Here is an 18,240-nt window from a genome sequence, read left to right as displayed (position 1 = left end):
AGGAGACGGACGTGTGGGCGAGATGGCAAATGCCCACACACCAATCCTTGTGCGTGACTGAAAACTGGTGTGTGGGTGAACTGCTAAACGCCCACACACCGGCCCCTCCGTGTGGTAAAACGGATGTGTAGGCGAACTATGTCACACACCACACACACGCCTTGTCCTACGTGACACAGAAAATCAGCCAAATTGTGCCAAGATTCGTGCATATAGTACTGAACGGTGATGGATGCGTGTGGTCGAGATGGTCAATGCCCACACGTGTGAGCGTTAACATTTCCGAAAAAATAAGAATTCTCTCTGTACGTCCACTTGCATGCAGATCCAGCCAAACATGGTTTACGACTTTACGTACAAACTGATTTTAGCGCTTTGTGAGTTCAAGAAAGATTTCCTATACGCACGTGTTTAACAGAATTGCCAACAAAGCTGGTTTTCCAAAAAAGAATATCATAAAACAAGTTTTGCTAAAACTAAGCTGTATTACTTCGTATCAACCACTAAGAGATCGAATTTTCCTCATGACCAGAACCTAACCCTTCCAAGTTTTTTCTCTTGGCCCAAAATATGCAAGGGCCCCTCTATAAAGGACAAAGAAAAATTCAGAAAAAAAAGAAGCCTAACAAGCCCACAAACATAAGATTGTAGCGAGGACCCTAAAATTTTGCAGTTAACACGCTAAAGTTATTGTTTTCTTACAAACAAGGCCTAAAATTTTGCAGCCAACACCCTGAAGTTATTCTTTTGTTATAAACAAGACCAAAATTTTGACAAAGCCGTGGGATTTTTTGCTAGAAATTTCGACAGCATAACACGTTGAGAAAAAAATGCATGCACAAGAGCACAACGAAGAAACCCTAACCCTTCCAAGTTTTTTCTCTTGGCCCAAAATATGCAAGGGCCCCTCTATAAAGGACAAAGAAAAATTCAGAAAAAAAGAGAAGCCTAACAAGCCCACAAACATAAGATTGTAGCGAGGACCCTAAAATTTTGCAGTTAACACCTAAAGTTATTATTTTCTTACAAACAAGGCCTAAAATTTTGCAGTCAACACCCTGAAGTTATTCTTTTGTTATAAACAAGGCCAAAATTTTGACAAAACCGTGGAAAATTTTGCTAGAAATTTCTACAGCATAACGCGTTGAGAAAAAGATGCAAGAGCACAACGATCGCCACGCAGGCATGTCTGCCATTTTGCATTTCACATGGAAGGAAAACGCAACATGTCATTACAACAACTCTGCCCTTTAGGTTGTCACTATAGAGGTCAAGCATGTAGTCTTGCCACCTAAGAGCATCTCCAGCCATTCAGCCTCCCAGGGCACCCAAAAAGGCCGGCCTGGGGGCAAGCCGGCTCTAGATCGGGCCCTGGGGTTCGTTTTTTCCCAGCTACGCGCCCAGGCGCCGCACCCCAAGGCGCTTCATATTCGGAAAAACATCATTCCCACTCAAAGAAACAACAAACCGGTGATCATCGCAATAGTTCGGCGACTCGGTGCCACCGTTCGGCGATCAAAATGAAAGGACACGCAGTAGTTCGGCGTACAAAAAAGGAAGGGCGCGGAAGGAGTACATCAAGCGTTGAGGTAAACCTCCGGCGGCGTAGTCGTCAGCGTACGGGGGCTGGGAGGAATCGGCGCGGCTTTTGGGCTGTTCTGCGCGTCCTTTGTGCTGCTGGGCGCGGCGTAGGCATCGTCGGTGGGGTTGGGCGTCACGGAGTCGGAGACATCGCCGGCCCTGGTCTCGTTGTCATCAGCCGCCGGGCTGGGCGACGGCGTCGGCGTCGCCGGTATCTGGTTTAGGATGAGGCCATGCTCGGCCAAGAACCACGCCTTGAGATTATCGTCGCCGCTCTGGAGCATGTCAGCGCCGCCCATCAAGAAGGCGAGGTCGTTGTGTCTCTTCTTTGCGTCTTGAGCTCTGAGTTTCGCGGTGGCGTTGGCGCGGAGCAAGTCGAGTTTGACGGTGTTGTTCGTCACCAAAACAGGCCACCTCGCCTCTATGTTCTCCTCCCACTCGGCGGCCCTGGTTTTGGCGTCGGTGATGCAGTGCTCGATGGACTCTTGCACGCGCGCGGCAGCTGTCTCGGCGTATTTCGCCTTCTTGGCACCTTTGTTGCCGTCCGGGCGTCCATCGGCCGTGCCCGCTATCGGCTCGTCCGGCTTGTACGTCTCTTTGGCCTTGGCGAGGGTGCGCCGGACGGCCGCTCATTTCTCGCATTTGTCGATCCGCTTGAAGACGTGGAGGTACTTGAAGTCTGCATCGCTGTTGTCGTCGCGAAACATGGCAAACATGCGCAGCAGCTGCGCCGAGAAAGAACGTCAGTCGGCGGTACCAGAGCGCGCGCCAGAACAAGCCCAGGGTGCGCATATAGGCGAAAAGAGCGCGCGCGGGGCGAAAGGCAGCAACATGACCGGCGTGCAATACCTGATCCTCGACGCTGGTGCTGCTCACCGGGCGAGCCGCGACTTCCTCGACGATCCCATGCCATTTGTTGCACGCCATTTGGATGATCGACCAATGGTTCGCCATACTCTTCGAACCCCGCTTCATGTGCATGCCTTTGAAGTAGGGGGTCGATGAGCTTCCGCTCGTCGAACTCGGCTTTGACGCGGTCCCAATACGTCTCAATGCTCTGTTTCGTGCTGGTGACCGGGTTGAGGCAGACGACCAGACGACCTTCCACGCTTCGGCGAGGCACTCTTCTTCCTTGGACGCCCATTTGATGCGTGGCTCGCCGGGCTTGGCCTTCTTCTTCTTCTTCTTCTTCTTCTTCTTCTTCTTCTTCTTCTTCTTCTTCTTCTTCTTGCTTTTCCTCGTCGGCGCCGGCTCCTCCTCCTCTTCCTCCTCCTCCTCCTCCTCCGGCTCTTCCTCGCCGTAGTCGAGCTCGTCGTCCACGTCGGCGAGGTCCTGCGTAGCGAACCCGGGGGAAGCGGCCGCAGCCGAGCCGGTTGCGATGATGTCCTCCATCTCGGCTATAGGTTGAAATGTTGATTTACAGTCATGAATGTCGCGCATTACTGTGGCCTGATATTTGATTCATTCTCTTTGAGTAAAAGGGCAATACTGTGGTCAGGGCCAGAGCAACGGTACCATACTGAAACCTCTGTCATGTGAGATTTGGTTTATTCTCTGAGTAAACCATCTGCCATTTTTGTACGAATAGTGCTGCTCTGTTTCCTCTGCAAACCAGAGCAGCCAATTTACCAGCTCATGTACACAGATAGCAGGTGGGCTTGTTGCCATACTGAAACGTAGGGTCTGAATTTGATCCCGAGGCAGCAACTCGTGCTGGTAAACGGTGTCTGAATTTTCTCATGCAGGAAACGGTGGTCGAGACTGGTTCAGATCATGCACGGCACACGAAGTCGCTTTCCAATGCGCTGGGCAGTGGGCATAGTGGGGTGGGCAAAACAGATTCAGAGGTGCATGCATCTCTGAATTTTCATCTTCCAAGGCATGCGCATCCCTTGCTGTGCTTATCTCTCCTAATTAGGAAATGCCGCACATGAATGCAATGCTTATATTCCCCGCGACATCTCCGTCTCCAAGATGTCCCGGATAATCATCGAATCGAAATAATAAGAGATGCCGCCGCAGTCTGAGTTGCCGCTGCTGTCCTGTTTTTTTCTCTTGCGCTCAGTTATTCCTGTCTTCAGGTCGTCGTGTAACGTAGTAACTGAGAACTCTTCATCATGAACGAAAAAGAAAAGTCTTTTCTCGGCCAAGTATGCATTTCCAGGACACTTAACAATTATTCCTTTTGCATTTGATTCCCCCTTCCTAAAAAAAAGGTTAACAATTATTCCTTTTTTCGCAAAGAACATTAAATAATGACAAAAAAATGATTATTCGATAGGGCTAAAGGAGATGGCGAACGTACAGACTCCTCAGCTGGGAGCTGGGACCGGCTCAATTTTGCGCTGTGAGAGTACTCCTACCACGTCCACGTTGCAGCTGTAAGCATCTAATTTTTGTGCCCAAAATCCAAGCAAGGGGAGGAGTATATGGCGTAATGGGAACTCATCCGATTGCCCAAAGATAAGTCGTCTGGAAAGTTCCATCTGAGAGTGATTCTTCAATGACAATAATGAGATATCTTTCTCATCATGGAAGCAAACCCAAAATCTCCTTCAAAAAAAATGCCGATCGAGATCATGTGAAGAAAGCTTAACAACATGGGGAGGTGGGCCTCTTCCAAGATGTTGGCAGATCAACCGATCATCTGCCCCGGCGGGCTGGTGCTTGGTCCCATCCTGATCTTGTGCGAACAGAAAGAAACTGGCCTAAGAGCATCACTATAGCAGATCATGTAAACCGCGGGGTCGTAAATAATTTCGTTTACAGGATAATGTAAAACGATTTTACAGTAGCGCAGAAGGCATGGCAGAGTAGATCATTCATAGCTTAATTAATGCATAACATAAACATGCTACATAAAACATAGTTCCCACCACCATAGTTCGCCGAAAGTTCATCGCACAAACTTAAACATACTAGATTAAACCTAATCTAAACTACTCATTATTCCTAGACATGGAGATGAAACTCACCGTAGAGTTGGAGAGGACGAAGGCGAGATCGAACTCCTCTTTGGCCACCTCGAGGCGCGTGGCGGCGCCTTCTTCTCCAGCTGTGACCGCCTCTTCGCCTCGACAAGCTCGCGCTCTGCCTTGCGGTAGCGCTTGGTGGTTGGCGAAAGGATGTCGTGGCGGCGGTCAAACTACCTCCACGATCTCCGGCCACCGCTGCGGGGGAGGGCGTCGTGCTCCCTCTCCATCTTGCGTTGCCATTCCTCCACCTAGGGGCGGATGGCGGAGCTCTCGGCTTTGTTACCGTGGCGGGCTCGCTTGTGCAGCGTCGAGACGCCACAGCCCCCTCGGCCACCACGCCCGCATGCCCCACTCAACATCGAGGCAGTTGAATAGTGGCTATGCGCGCGGAAATCACCGACCGAAGAGAGGGGGATTTGGCGCCGGAGAGAGAGAGAGAGAGAGAGAGAGAGAGAGAGAGAGAGAGAGAGATTGCGGCGGAGCAGGGTTGGGGATTACCAGATAGGAACCCTCAAACGGGCCGGATCCGGAAAACATAGCGGAGACGCCATGGTTTTACGGGCCGCCCGATACCGGGCGGGCGTTTTTAACAGGATCTGCTTGAGTTGAATTTTTCACATACCCTATAAATCGGGCAGGATTTTAAGGGCCAGCGAGCTTATACGGGATCTGCCAGATATGCTCTAATAGAGAGCTTTAGTAATAATGTACGCTTGGCGTTCCCTAAAAAAAGCCTAGGGTTCCTCTGCCTTCCGCTAGCGCCATCGTCGGTGCGCCTTGTCTCTGGTGCCCTTAGGGCCATGGCGGCGCCGTGGATCCCAACACTTTGCCGGTGGGAGTACTTCGTTCTTAGATGTTCCTTTGAGTTTTGTTAGGGCCAGTCTTGCTTAGGAAGACGAGACGGCGGCAGCTCTTTGAAGATGAAATAAGATTCTTCCCGCCTAGCCCCCATCCAGGCGGTACGTCTAGCATTATCGGTGGGCATGTGGAGATGTGTCTCCGGCGGATCTGTCACTGGTAGATTTGCTCGGATCTGGTCGTATTCATCTACGTTCGGGTGGCATCAGGTTGGATCCTTCCGATCTATATTACTCTTCAACTCTGGCGGTTGTTGTTCTGCTGTGCTGATTTCGATGGCGCGTCAGAGTAGATCCTTCATACCATATTGCATAATTTAGATGTAGTACATAAAACATAGTTCCTGCCACCATAGTTCGCCGGAAGTTCATCGCACAAACTTAAACATACTAGGTTGAACCAAATCTAGACTGCTGATCCTTCTTGACACGGAGATGAAACTCCATAGCAGAGTTGGAGAGGATGAAGACGAGGTTGAACTCCTCCTTGGCCACCTCGAGGCGCGCGGTGGCGCCTTCTTGTCCGACCGCGACTGCCTCCTTCGCCTCGGCGAGCTCGGGCTCCACCTCGTGGAAGTGCTTGGTGGTTGGCCAAAGGATGTCGTGGAGGCGGTCAAATTCCCCCCATGCCCTCCGGCCGCCGCTGTGAGAGAGGGCGCCGCGCTCCATCGCCTACGTACGGCGCCATTCCTCCATCGAGGGGCGGATGGCGGAGCTCCCGACCTCGTCATTTTTGTCAGGCTAGCTTGTGTGGTGATGAGCCACCGCGGCCCCCTTGGTCCCCTTGGCCACCATTCCCCTGCTCGATATCGAGGCGATCGAAGAGTGGATGTGCGCGCGGAAAATGCCGACCAAAGAGAGAGAGACAGAGATTGCTGCGGAGTTAGGTTGGGAATTGACCAGTTAGGAACACTCAAACGCGTCGGATCCGGTAAACATAGTAGAGACGCCGGGGTTTACGGGCCGCATGTATAGTTTTTACGGGCCGGACCTTTTTTTACAGGATCTACTTGGTTCGAATTTTTCACGTATTCTATAAATCAAATGAGATTTGAAGGGTTGGAAAGCTTATACGGGATCTGCTAGTGATGCTCTAATAGTGAGCTCTAGCAATAATGTATGCTTGGCGTGACAACCGCCTCCTTTCCTAAAAAAGCCTAGGGTTCCTTTGCCTCCCTCCGGCGTCGTCGTGGGCCCGCCTTTATTCGGGTGGCCTTAGGGCCGTGGCGGTATGGTGGATCCTAGCACATGCCAGTGGGAGGGCTCCGTTTTTAGATGTTCCTTCGAGTTTTATTAGGGTTTGAGTCTTGCTTGGCAAGACAAGATGGTGACGGCTCGCTGAAGATGAAATAAGGTTCTTCCCGCCTAGCACCCGTCCCAGTGGTACGTCTAGCGTCGTCGGTCGGCATGTGGAGGTGTATCTCCGGCGGATCTGTCATTGATGGATTTGCTCTGATCTGATTGTAGTTTCTCTAGGTTCATGTGTCTTCAGGTTGGATCCTTTCGATCTACACTACTCTTTAACGATGGTGGTTGTTCTGCTACGCTGATCATATGGGGCCTTAGAAAGACGACTTTTCGACTGTCTATATAACAAGTTTTGCCTGGCTCCTGCGAGTGTTTGGGCAATGGGACGCGCCTTCGACTCGCTTCAGTGCATGTAGTCATCGCACGAGGACACATGTCCACCACAAGGATGCCTCCGCCGCCGCCGCCACACCATCCTTACTTGAATAGACTGTATTCCAAGTTGATCCCCAACTCTGAAGAAATTTTATTCAGCGCCGCCATTGCCCCCGCCGAAGCCAAGACGATGAACAACCAACAACTAAGCTACTTTGGCCTAAAAGTATCCACACGCGTGGATCGGGCGACCCCTTACCGCCGACGACTAAGGTCGTCAACGGAGGGGAGCCGCCGGAGAACAGCAGAGGAGCGCGAGTCCCTGGCGGCGAAAAGCTAGATCGCTTTTCCTGTCTTCGGAGAAAGATAGGTAATATATAGTACTAGATAGGAAACCCGCCTTGGCGCGTGGTGCCTGGCTCAACCCATTATCCAAACATATAAACAAAGTATATATTATTGCAAGAAAAGTTGCCAAGAATGGATCAGTTTAATGCATAGAAGCGGAAAATTGCCTTTATAGATAACATGGTTGTGTCAAATACATGGCATATGTCCAGACAACACTAAATGGGCAGTGCAATCAGTCGCACCAAATGCCCAGCAGCATTTTGGCACCAAAAATAAACCAACACGACAGGGCACACATAATATATATTTCAGAGGTAACAAATAGCACACATAATATAGACAACTGAACCATCATATGAATTTCTGAAAGTAAGATGCTTGTGATAGTAAAGGTTCAGTTATGATAGACGATTCGGATGGCATGTTTCCAATTGCCGAGGTCACAGAAGTGGTAACATGATTTACCAAAATCAAGTCCGAATGCTTGTGAAGAGAAACGATATTTACTGTTCGTCTACAACATATGTGTTTGTGAGTCTGTCTCTCCTAGCTGGAACATCATTAAAATCGTCATCCCAAAATAAATCATCATGGTCACCTAGCTCTTATGTTTGCAACTTCGTCTTCTCCTAGCTAGAACATCATTACAGTTAGAAAGCCCTCTCATCCCTGCAGAACAGCGAACATGAACAAACTGGATGATTATACAAAAGACATATTTCTTAGACCCACTATATACGGAGAAGCATCGACATGCAATCATAATAATTATATTCGGATACAAAATAGACAGAGCAACAGATATGGATATTTCCATGAAGCTGGAAAGAGATGTGTACAAATGTTATGTGTACACTACCAACTTGAGTATCAGAACCAAATGTGGATCCGAACCCACTGCAAACAAACAACTTTCACATTCTAGTCCGCACAACAATCCAGTCACTCAAATCTATGCTATACTTGCAGGCTACAACATAACTACAACCACTTAAGAAAACTGGAGTAGGGCACCAAGATGTGGGTTACCTAAAGCGGAAAAGCTAGGAGGAGGGAGCACGACCATGCCAACCCGAAGTCTGCCTCTGCAAGCTGCACACTGCCATGTTGTGGAGCAGCAGGATGAGCATCTCGTTCTAGACGGTGGCGCAGCACCGCAGATGGCTGGACCTCCTCTCCTCTCTCTTTTGCCATCGCACCTTCTACCGCGTCCAAAGGAACGGCGACGGCGCCACAATAAGCTCGGTCACCATGTCGTCTATGTGGCCCGCACTCCTCCTTCCCCTGCCTGGTCCCGATGGGGAGGAGGATGGAGGCGCAGACATGCGTGCGAGGAGCACCAGAGGGAGTGGATTTTAAAGCTTGAATCAACAATTCCATAACTGTACAAATCCAACATGAATAAATATCCGCCGCCGCTTTCTCCAGTATGATAGTTGACTGAAATTTGGAATACTAAATAGGCAATTTGCAGAGAGAGACGCATATGGGTCTTGTAAATTGGCAAAACCCTTTCAAGCATAGAAAGCTCTGTTTTATCAGTAAGCTTTAGTTCAGGAGAATCCACAGGATCAAGCTCTACTGATATGTCGCCTATTGACCTTTGTGCCACCTCAAGCTTCTACATAAAGAACACTCTCAGATTTTCCCAACAGGTAATCATACAAATAATCCAGTAGATTGCGTTTGATACAAAGGACATTCATGTTAGCAAAAAAGTAGCAACACCTATGGTATCCGTTGAAGGTAATAACTACCGCAGGCAAGATCGAAAGCGCGCCTTGACACGTGGTACCTATCTCAGATACTGATCAAGCTTTTGGTATTTCAAAAGAAGTACATGAAGCAAAATAATTGCTTGCATCCAACGCATATACACGGACTTTAGTTTTTACTTCGTGAGACACAATATGATGTATTAGTCACTACTCTGATGTAAAAGAGTCAAGAGAGTCCATCTTGCTGAAAAAACTGAAATGGTCAGGAACACACTGAAAACCTCCCTCCCTCCCTCTCTTTCTCTCTCTCACTCAACTGTGGCCTCGAAGCAACCATAAGATGATATTAAAAACCTTAGGGTCCTCTTTTCCCTTTCTAATTTTATCCTTTCTCGACATGTACCAGAGAGATACATATATTCAAGCAAAGAACCTTTTTTTATTCAGGTAATAAATTGTTGGTGCCCTCAAATCTGAAGTTTTACCTTTACTTGAGGATGCCTAAAATCAGGTTGAAGATGGTCCTTGGCTTCTGAACTTCTTTTTATTCCTCCTTACGGTTGATGGTCTCCTAACCTCCTGCGCCGAGCAAAGGAACCAAGCAAACGAACTGAGCGATGCAGCGTTGAACTACACAGGAAGAGCAAGTCAGGGGAGGAAATCTAAACCAAATTGAAGCACAAACTCAGTAAATAAGTCACCCACCACAGGGAAATGCAGCTGCTCTAACACTAACATGAGAACAAAAAGAAGGGTTCGTCCATAGCTGCAAATGCAAATGAATTTGCTTGGTATTGTATGGCAAAAAGCACTGGACAGATTATCTTACCCAAAGATGCAGAACTGCAGCTTAAGATAAAATTAGCAAGGGAACCTGCAAACAAACCACAGTCAACATGCCAGTTTTATATCCTCTCATATTTTTCATCTTTGTCATCTCAAGCTTTGATTTACCTTAAACAACACCTCCATGATATAGTTGTTCCAGATTAATAATCCAAACTGCATCTTATACAATGGGCCATATAAAATCTGGAGCATATGACAACACCTGGATCAGTTAACACCTAGATCAGTTAAGAAAAATATGCCTTCCTGGGCTAGCACAGAGAGAAAGGGACGAACCTAGGAACCCGTAGATACAGCAGACTCCGAGCGCGGAGGCATCCATGCCAATCCGAAGGAGCACAAGTGGCATGCCCAAACCCCACCACCGGATAGCGAGCATAGCAGTGTTTCCCCAACAGCTACAACTGTGAGGAACCTGACACTAAAGCCTAACCACAACCTGCACAGCACAAGAGAATCAACATACACGGCACACGCGAGCGGAAAAGGGGAAAAGAGGAGAGGGCGCTCACCATTGCCTTGCCGGCGCCACCGGCGATGCCCCACTGCTCCTGGAGGCGTCAGTGGTGGTGTCGAGGCTGAGGGCGAGGAAGGGCTGGTCGCCGGTTCCAGTTGCATCTGAAAAAAAAACAAGAACTAAACATCAACCACATGATGTGCAGTGAAGTACTATACGTGGTTGAATGAGTTTGTATCAGGAAACATGTCAGCCTAGATGAGCACCCGCACAAGAAAAATGATCTCGGTGACAGTGTTTGTTTATCACTACAGATAAAACTAATTATATACTGTGGTCCTCTGATTATGTACATGCCATGCCAGACTAACACAATGAAATTAATACGGAGACAAGATTGCTAATCTTTCTAGTTTATATATTCAGTTGACTTTCTAAATTAATTACACCAATTCACATACACGCATGTACATTGAATCTGACAATCACTCAAGTCTATAGTATATGGCTCTTGCGGGTGCACTATTTGCTGATCTTTTTTTTGTTGATCAGTTCACCACAAAACAATACATTTGTTCAGTTGTTCTAACTATCACGAAATTCATCTCTTGAATAGGTGAAGAATTTATGACAAAGAAGGACAACATACTTACATTCCACATCAAGCAACAACCATGAAATTTAGAGCATCCCTAGCTGAGCTCCAAATCAGCAACCTCCATAGAGTTTTCTTCAATCAAAAGTGCAACAATTATTAAGGAAAGAGAAAGACACTGGATAAAACCTCATGGAGGGATGGTACCTGACACTGAATTCTAAAGCAAAACAGAACTATGTATGTATGTTCATATGTGCATTCATCGGCATTCCATCGATGGAGAGCCACATAAACCAAATCTCCCATGACTGAAATGGTTAATGGAAACAAAATCCTGACGGGCGAGAGGACGTGAGTGGTATCCCTAGCCTGCCATTCGTTCAGATGCTGAGGCACATTCAACAACGTGGACACATCCGACGGCTCCAACACATCTGTGCAAACAAAATCATGTCATCAGTTAATCCAGCGCTCCGAGTCCCCAAAACTGAACCACGAGTAAACAGTACCTTGCAAGGGGGAAGTCACGGAAGGTGATTACGGTCATGCCGTTGACGAACTCGCGGAGGTCCTCGCTAATGCTCTAGCGCTCGAGCTCGCCCGCGGAGAGAGTGATAGCCCATGTCCGCTCAACGTCCTCGTCCTCCTTCTGCCGAACGTGAGGACGATGAGAGGCGGCTAGAGAGGGCGTGCAGCAGCAACGGACTTGGGCGCCGGCTTCTTCTTCCCCGACGTGGTTCCCTTGTGCGGGCGCTTGGTGACCGTGGCCTACTGGTCAGCCTTGGGCGCGGCCTTGGCGGAGGCCTACTGGTCAGCCTCGGGTGCGGCTTTGCCTCGCCACGCCATTCCTCCTTCCCTCCTGTGGGAGCCGGGGCCGGGCCGGGGCGTTAGGGTTTGGGCGGCGCCAGATCGGAAGGGTGGAAAGAGGAGAACGTGAGGGGAGGAGGCCAGGCGGCGATGGGGAAGGAGGAAGTGGTGGCGGCGCTAGGGGCGAGAGGAGGAGAGGGAGGCGCGGGTGCGGGCGACGCTAGGGGGAGAGGGAGGCGCGGGTGCGGCGGCGCTAGGGGGAGAGGAAGAGGAGAGGGAGGCGGGGTGAGTGCGGGAGAAGGAAGGCAGCGGCTAGGTCGTCTCCACAGGAGCGGCTGGCTTTTATATCCCTGTGAGTGAAATGACGAAAATGTCCCCGGCGGGGCTGGCTATTTACGCGCGGTGGCACAGTTGAGGTGAAACTGTTCATTGCAGCAGTAACTATCTTTTATCTGACGGACCAGGTCATTCCAGGGCTCGATCTGACGGCTCAGATCGCATCAAGCGCTTCGATACAACGGCCAGGAAACCCCAGTCCCCTTCTTTTTTCTTTTGGCCCAAGTTGCATCACCAAAACATGGATGGTTTCGAGACTCCGCAACCGCCGCCGCCAGCCGTAGCTGCCGCCTCGGCCGTTCTCGACGACGACGATCTCCTCGGTGAGATCCTCCTCCGCGTCGCCTTCCCAACCAGGCTCGTCTGCGCCGCTCTCGTCTGCAAGCGTTGGCTCTGCCTCGCCTCCGACCCCTTGTTCCTGTGCCGCTTCCGCAATCTCCACCCACCCAGTCTGCTCGGCTTCTACGTCTGCACAACGGGCAGCAAGCCCCCGTTTTTCGTGCAGATGCCTCAGCCCCCCGAACTCGCCGCCGTCGTCAGTCGCGCAAACTTCGATTTGGGCACCTTGGGCAGCGACAGCCCCCCGAGATCGTTGTACGTGGATTGCTGGAACGACCTCCTTCTCCTCACATCCTTCGTGGACACCAGCGAACCCAAACGAATTGTGCGCTGCCCCCTGTATCCTGAGAGATGTATGACCATCCTCCCACCAGTTCCCGACACCAGCCTCCAGGATGGCTTCACATACTACGAACGTGAGATCATCCTCAACGGTGGAGGCGATGGCCTGTCCTTCATCTATTTGGCGCTGGCTTCTACTCCCTCCGTTCCAAATTACTCGTCGTAGAAATGGATGTATCTAGAACTAAAATACATCTAGATACATCCATACCTGCGACAAGTAATTCGGAACGGAGGGAGTATAAGGCAGCAGACAGTTGTGCATGTGTATGTGTTACAAGTTGATATCTGGGCAATCTATTTTTCGGCTGTAAGTGAATTAACTAGCATCTCACTACAATTCCCTAGTTTGATTAGTGACGGGAAGATCTATAATCTGGCCTCCGTGTGCGAGATTGTAGAAAAGTTGTTCATGCTAGATCTTGTGTCCTTTTCTTTTTCGTTAGTCGACCTCCCAGAAGAGGTATCATCGTGGCGTGGCAGGCTATCACATGCCGACGATTTCGGGGTTCATCTAACCCGTGTGAAGGACTTTCAGATTCGCATTTGGCTTCACACGATGGATAGCAATCGCGTCGCCAACTGGTCCCTTGTGAATACCATTTGTTTGCGTGAGATTTGTGATAGTCATATGATACCAATTCACATGTTTGAGGACTTGGATGATTATTTCTTGGAGGTACATGCAGTTGGGTTCAATTCTGAGTTTGTTTTCATCGAGACAGACGACAATGTCCTCTACCTTTTTGATATCAAATCCAAGGCGTTAAAGAAAGTTCATGAGATAACAGAAGAGGATGATTGCGTGTATTCTGTCAGCCCCTTTATGATGATTTGGCCTCCAAAATTTCCTGTGATGAAGGAAGGATGTGATCTGCTGAAAGAATAACACTGCAAGAATCAAGTAGTGCTCTGGTCTATCTTTTTGACGATTAACAACGTGATTAGTACTGGCCTCGTAAAATCCCTGCGGTGAATGAGGGGTCAAACCAGAAGAATGATTCTGTAAAGTTTACCTCTTGCTGATTTGTGTAGTTCTGGTTACCTAGTTGCAGATAATTCATTGGTGATATAATGTACATATATTGAGACAATGAGTTTCGAATCCATATTACACTTTTTATTTTTGTTAGCTGCTAGCGTTAATTTTAAGCAATGTCTATAAAAGAACTTGGATGTTACCCTGTAACTCGAGCTCTAGACCGTCAGAGTCTTCGTAGTCAGTCTGTCTTGAGTCTCAGTGATGAAGTATATTGCGTTTTACATGTGGCTGACACTTGATTTACAATCTTGGAGTAAAGGGCAGTACTGGGTCTTTCTGATCAGTGTTTGCTCGGCACGCATTGGGAGAGCACCTCTGTTTCTTCTGCAAACCAGAGCAGCCAATTTGCTACACAGATAACAGGGAGTCTGGAACTTTGGTAGGATCATGCATCTTTTACAGCATTGGCATAGGGCGCATCTACCATACTGAAACGTCGGGGGTCTGAATTTGATCCACGAGGCAACAACTCGTGCTGTTAAACTGTGTCTGAAGCTACTGCAAACCGGAGAAACAATACTGAACTAGGCCAAGACAGGTTCAATCCAGACGGTGAGGAGAGTCGCTTTCCAACGCGCCCCTCGCGTGGTTTCGGGCCAAATAATGTTGCCATGCGCCCGCTGGCTTGCCAGGCTCGCGTCGCGTGGACTGACGGCGACCCAGAGATTCGTGTATCTCTGAATTTTCATCTTCCAAGCCATTGGCATCCTATGCATCTCTTATAATTAGGAAATATAGCATATGAATGCAATGCTTATATTCTCCGCCGCATCTCCGCCTCCATCATGTGCGCCGATAACTATCCCAAGAATAAAAGAGGCCGCCGCTGTCCTGTTTTTTTTCTTGCCCTCAGTTATGCCGGTCTTCGGGGTCGTCGTGTAACGTAGTAACTGAGAGCTCTTCATCGTGAACGAAAAAAGACAAGTCTATTTTCTTTTCTCTTTAAGTTTAAAAATATTTCCTCCATTGATTTTTCTCAGCCAAGTATGCATTTCGAAGACACTAAGCCTTTTAATCAACAACTACTTTTCTATCGTCTCTTTTCTGCACTTGACGATTCAGTAGCCGTTTATGTCCATATATATGCCGCCTCCGGTCCCGGCTGGGATTCGGCCTTTTCCATTTGATTCCCCATTCCTAAAAAGAGATTAACAATTGTTCCTTTTTTCGAAAAGAACGCTGCGGACAAAAAAAATCATTATTCGGTAACGCTCTAGTTACTAGAGAACGTATAGGCTGCGTCAGACGTTAGTTGGGACCTTCTCAATTTTGTGCTTTAAGAGTACTCCTATCAGGTCCACATTGCACCTGTAAGCATCTGATTTTTGTGCCCAAAATCCAAGCAAGGGGGGGAGTATATGGCGTAATGGGAACTCATCCGATTTCCCAAGATAAGTCGTCGGGAAAGGTCGATCTGAGAAGTGAGAGCGATCTGTCGATGACAATAATGGGATTCATCATGGCAAGCACACCCAAAATCTCCTTCAAAAGAAATGCCGATCGAGATCACGTGAAGAAAGCTTAACGACATGTGGAGGCGGGCCCCCCTCCAAGATGTTGGCGGATCAACCAATCATCTACCCCACTGGCCTGGCGCTGGTCCCACCCTGATCGCGTGCGAACAGAATGAAACTGGCCTAAGAGCATCACTGGCAGATCATGTAAACCGCGGTATCGTAAATTTCGTTTACGGGATAATGTAAAACAATTTTGCGGTACCGTCAAAGGCACAACAGAGTATCCTTCGTACCATATTATTGCATAATTTAAATACAGTACATAAAACATACTTCCTCCGTCTCATAATATAAAAATATTTTTGACACTAATGTAGTATTAAAATCGCTCTTATATTACAAGACAGAGGGAGTACCTTTTACGGGGAGACACCGGGTTTTTAGGGGCTGCATGTATACTTTTTACAGGCCGGATCTTTTCTACATGATCTACTTGTTTTGAATTTTTCACATATCGTGTAAATCGGACCGGATTTTAAGGGCCGGCGAGCTTTTACAGGATCTGCTCTAATAGTGAGCTCTAGTAATAATGTACGCTTGGCGTGATAACCGGCTTCTTCCCTAGAAAAGCCTAGGGTTCGTCTACCTCCCGCCGGCGTCGTTGTCGGTCCGTCTCGTCTCCGGTGGTCTTAGGGCCATGGCAGTATGGTGGATCCCTGCACTTGTCAGTGGGAGGGCTCCATTTTTAGATATTCCTTCGAGTTTTGTTTGGGTTTGTGTCTTGCTTAGGAAGACAAGTCGGTGACGGCTCCCGAAAGATGGACTAAGGTTCTTCCCGCCTGGCCCCCGTCCCGGTAATGCGTCTAGCGTCCTAGGTGGGCGTGTGGAGGTGTGTCTCCGGTGGATCTGTCATTGATAAATTTGCTCGAACCATGTGTCTTCAGGTTGGATTCTTTCGATCTACGCTACTTATCAATGGTGGCGGTTGTTCTGATGTGCTGATCATAACGGGCTTTAGCATGGCAACTTCTCAACTATCTACTCCAACAATTTTTGCCCGGCTCTGGTGAGGGAGGGTCGATGACGAGGGCGCGCGTTCGACTTGCTTCAGTGCCTGCAGTCATTGCTAGATGGTCTACGGTTGATATAATAATTATTATAATTATTTGTGTTTGTTATACTGCAATAATTAAAAATAAATAGATTGAAAGTTTTTCTTTAAGAAACTGGCCTGTCTTTAAATAGACAACTCGCCCTGAGTAGCTTCTCACATCCCATCGAGCGAGAGCCCACGAAGAACGTGTGGCACCGGAAGACACATGGTGGTGCCCGCAACGGATCCAGATGCTGGCCGAAATGACGGCATCCGGTTCGTCATTCATCGCGGGCGTGAGTTGACGCTTGTGCCCCCGGGGCGTGGCGAGTCGACGCGTCCACATCGGGATTTAGCGATCAAGATTCTCCGGCCGGACTGCGACAGTACACAGCGCTGCACCAGTGCACGCCGTTTCGCCCTATTCTTTACCAAAGGGCCCATTATCCTGTCAAAGGCAAAAGGAAAGTTTTGTCCATTTCCAAAGCAAGTGCAGTTTTCATGTGATAATTCCTTTGGCGGGCAGAAGTTTATTCCTCACGTAAGGGATTATATACAGTCAATAATCACAGGGTGATACTATGGCCTGTTGCACCAGCCCAACAGTCCACGCCGCTCCCGTATCCACCATGATTTGCGAATGAATTTGCAACTTGCTCTATGGTTTCCAAGATTTTAAAAAGCAAGGAATAGAATACACACATTGTTATGGGAATTATGCATGTGCAAATATTCTCTGCTGACGGTACCTTGTTTACTCCGCTCCATATCTTATGACCATGATTTACTATCTACTTCTGTTCCTGAGTTTATTAAGTACCTCTCGTGTCTAGCAAAGACTATTTACACCCGTATGGAGAAAAAAATATACTGATTCGTGCAATATTGGCTTATGCAAGAAAGATTAGTTGGATATAAATTTTCACCAAATTTTACTGTTTGCAGTTTAGGTGTTCGTCCTCTTTGAGTTCGTATTTACAATGTTCATTTGTAACACTTTTCGCTAAGACTCTAGTGTTTGATAGATAATCATTTCGGCGGGACCCCACTTTGATCATCTTGAATTGCTATGCTATTGATCCTATCGTCAGGTCCCAAACACCACACTTTCCGCCATACCCTCCGGTCCACTTCTCTTCACTGGCTGGGTTACTGAGGATGTGGAGTGCACGCTCCTTGAACACTTCAATCCATCATCCTAAAATCCGGTTCAACCGTTCAAGCACCATTAAAAAAAGATGCAGCCCTTGATTGGTTACATGAACTGGTGTCAGTTACCTTGAACAGAGCAAAGAGCTAGCAAATTTACCCACCAAATATAAATCATGAAGGAGACGAGAGATGATTTGATAATAAAAGAATAAGTGAACAATGCCATGCGATTATGTTGAGTGCAGGGGGCTTTAACAACAAAGTACAATTTTTTATTTATTTTCCACAACCAAGCTACACAATCATAATAAGTAAACCACTCCTAGGATATTTGTTAGGCATGTACATTCTAGAACCTTTTTTGTCAAGATATTCAAAACTACTAAAATTGATACAAACACATATAATATGCTACAATAAATCTAAGAGGCACTAATCAATCGGAAGATGAATGTGATTTTTTCACCCTTTTTTAAATTTTATTTCGTTGACATAATTCAGTTAAAAACTCCCAAACTAAAACCTGATAGTGATATGATTTCAATTGCAAAATAGAAATATGACCATAACACTAGTGTATTTGTAAAGACGGAAACCGAATCGTATAATCGTGGAATTTGAATATATGTTTAAACATATAACTATCTTTTTAACATTGTCATA

The 18,240-nt window shown here is 47.8% G+C and overlaps 1 long non-coding RNA gene across 9 annotated transcripts; it reads right to left on the bottom strand.

Annotated features, from left to right (window-relative positions):
* Nucleotides 1-8,005: 8,005 nt before the first annotated feature.
* Nucleotides 8,006-12,123, bottom strand: LOC123162413 (uncharacterized). Of its 9 annotated transcripts, none has more exons than XR_006481274.1 (9): nt 11,519-12,123; nt 11,065-11,443; nt 10,467-10,572; nt 10,231-10,393; nt 10,060-10,156; nt 9,935-9,979; nt 9,591-9,684; nt 8,417-9,008; nt 8,006-8,081 (listed from the first exon to the last, which is right to left on the bottom strand). It is a non-coding gene; the product is annotated as an uncharacterized lncRNA (long non-coding RNA). The 9 variants fall into 9 exon arrangements; XR_006481273.1 differs by having other exon boundaries at nt 8,417-8,769; XR_006481275.1 differs by having other exon boundaries at nt 10,060-10,137.
* Between the last annotated feature and the right edge of the window lie 6,117 nt (nt 12,124-18,240).

This window comes from Triticum aestivum, chromosome 7B (genome assembly GCF_018294505.1).
Source record: "Triticum aestivum cultivar Chinese Spring chromosome 7B, IWGSC CS RefSeq v2.1, whole genome shotgun sequence".
Classification (NCBI taxonomy): Eukaryota; Viridiplantae; Streptophyta; class Magnoliopsida; order Poales; family Poaceae; genus Triticum; species Triticum aestivum.
Note: the sequence above shows the minus strand (reverse complement) of the source record. Positions and strands in the feature narration are given on the sequence as shown.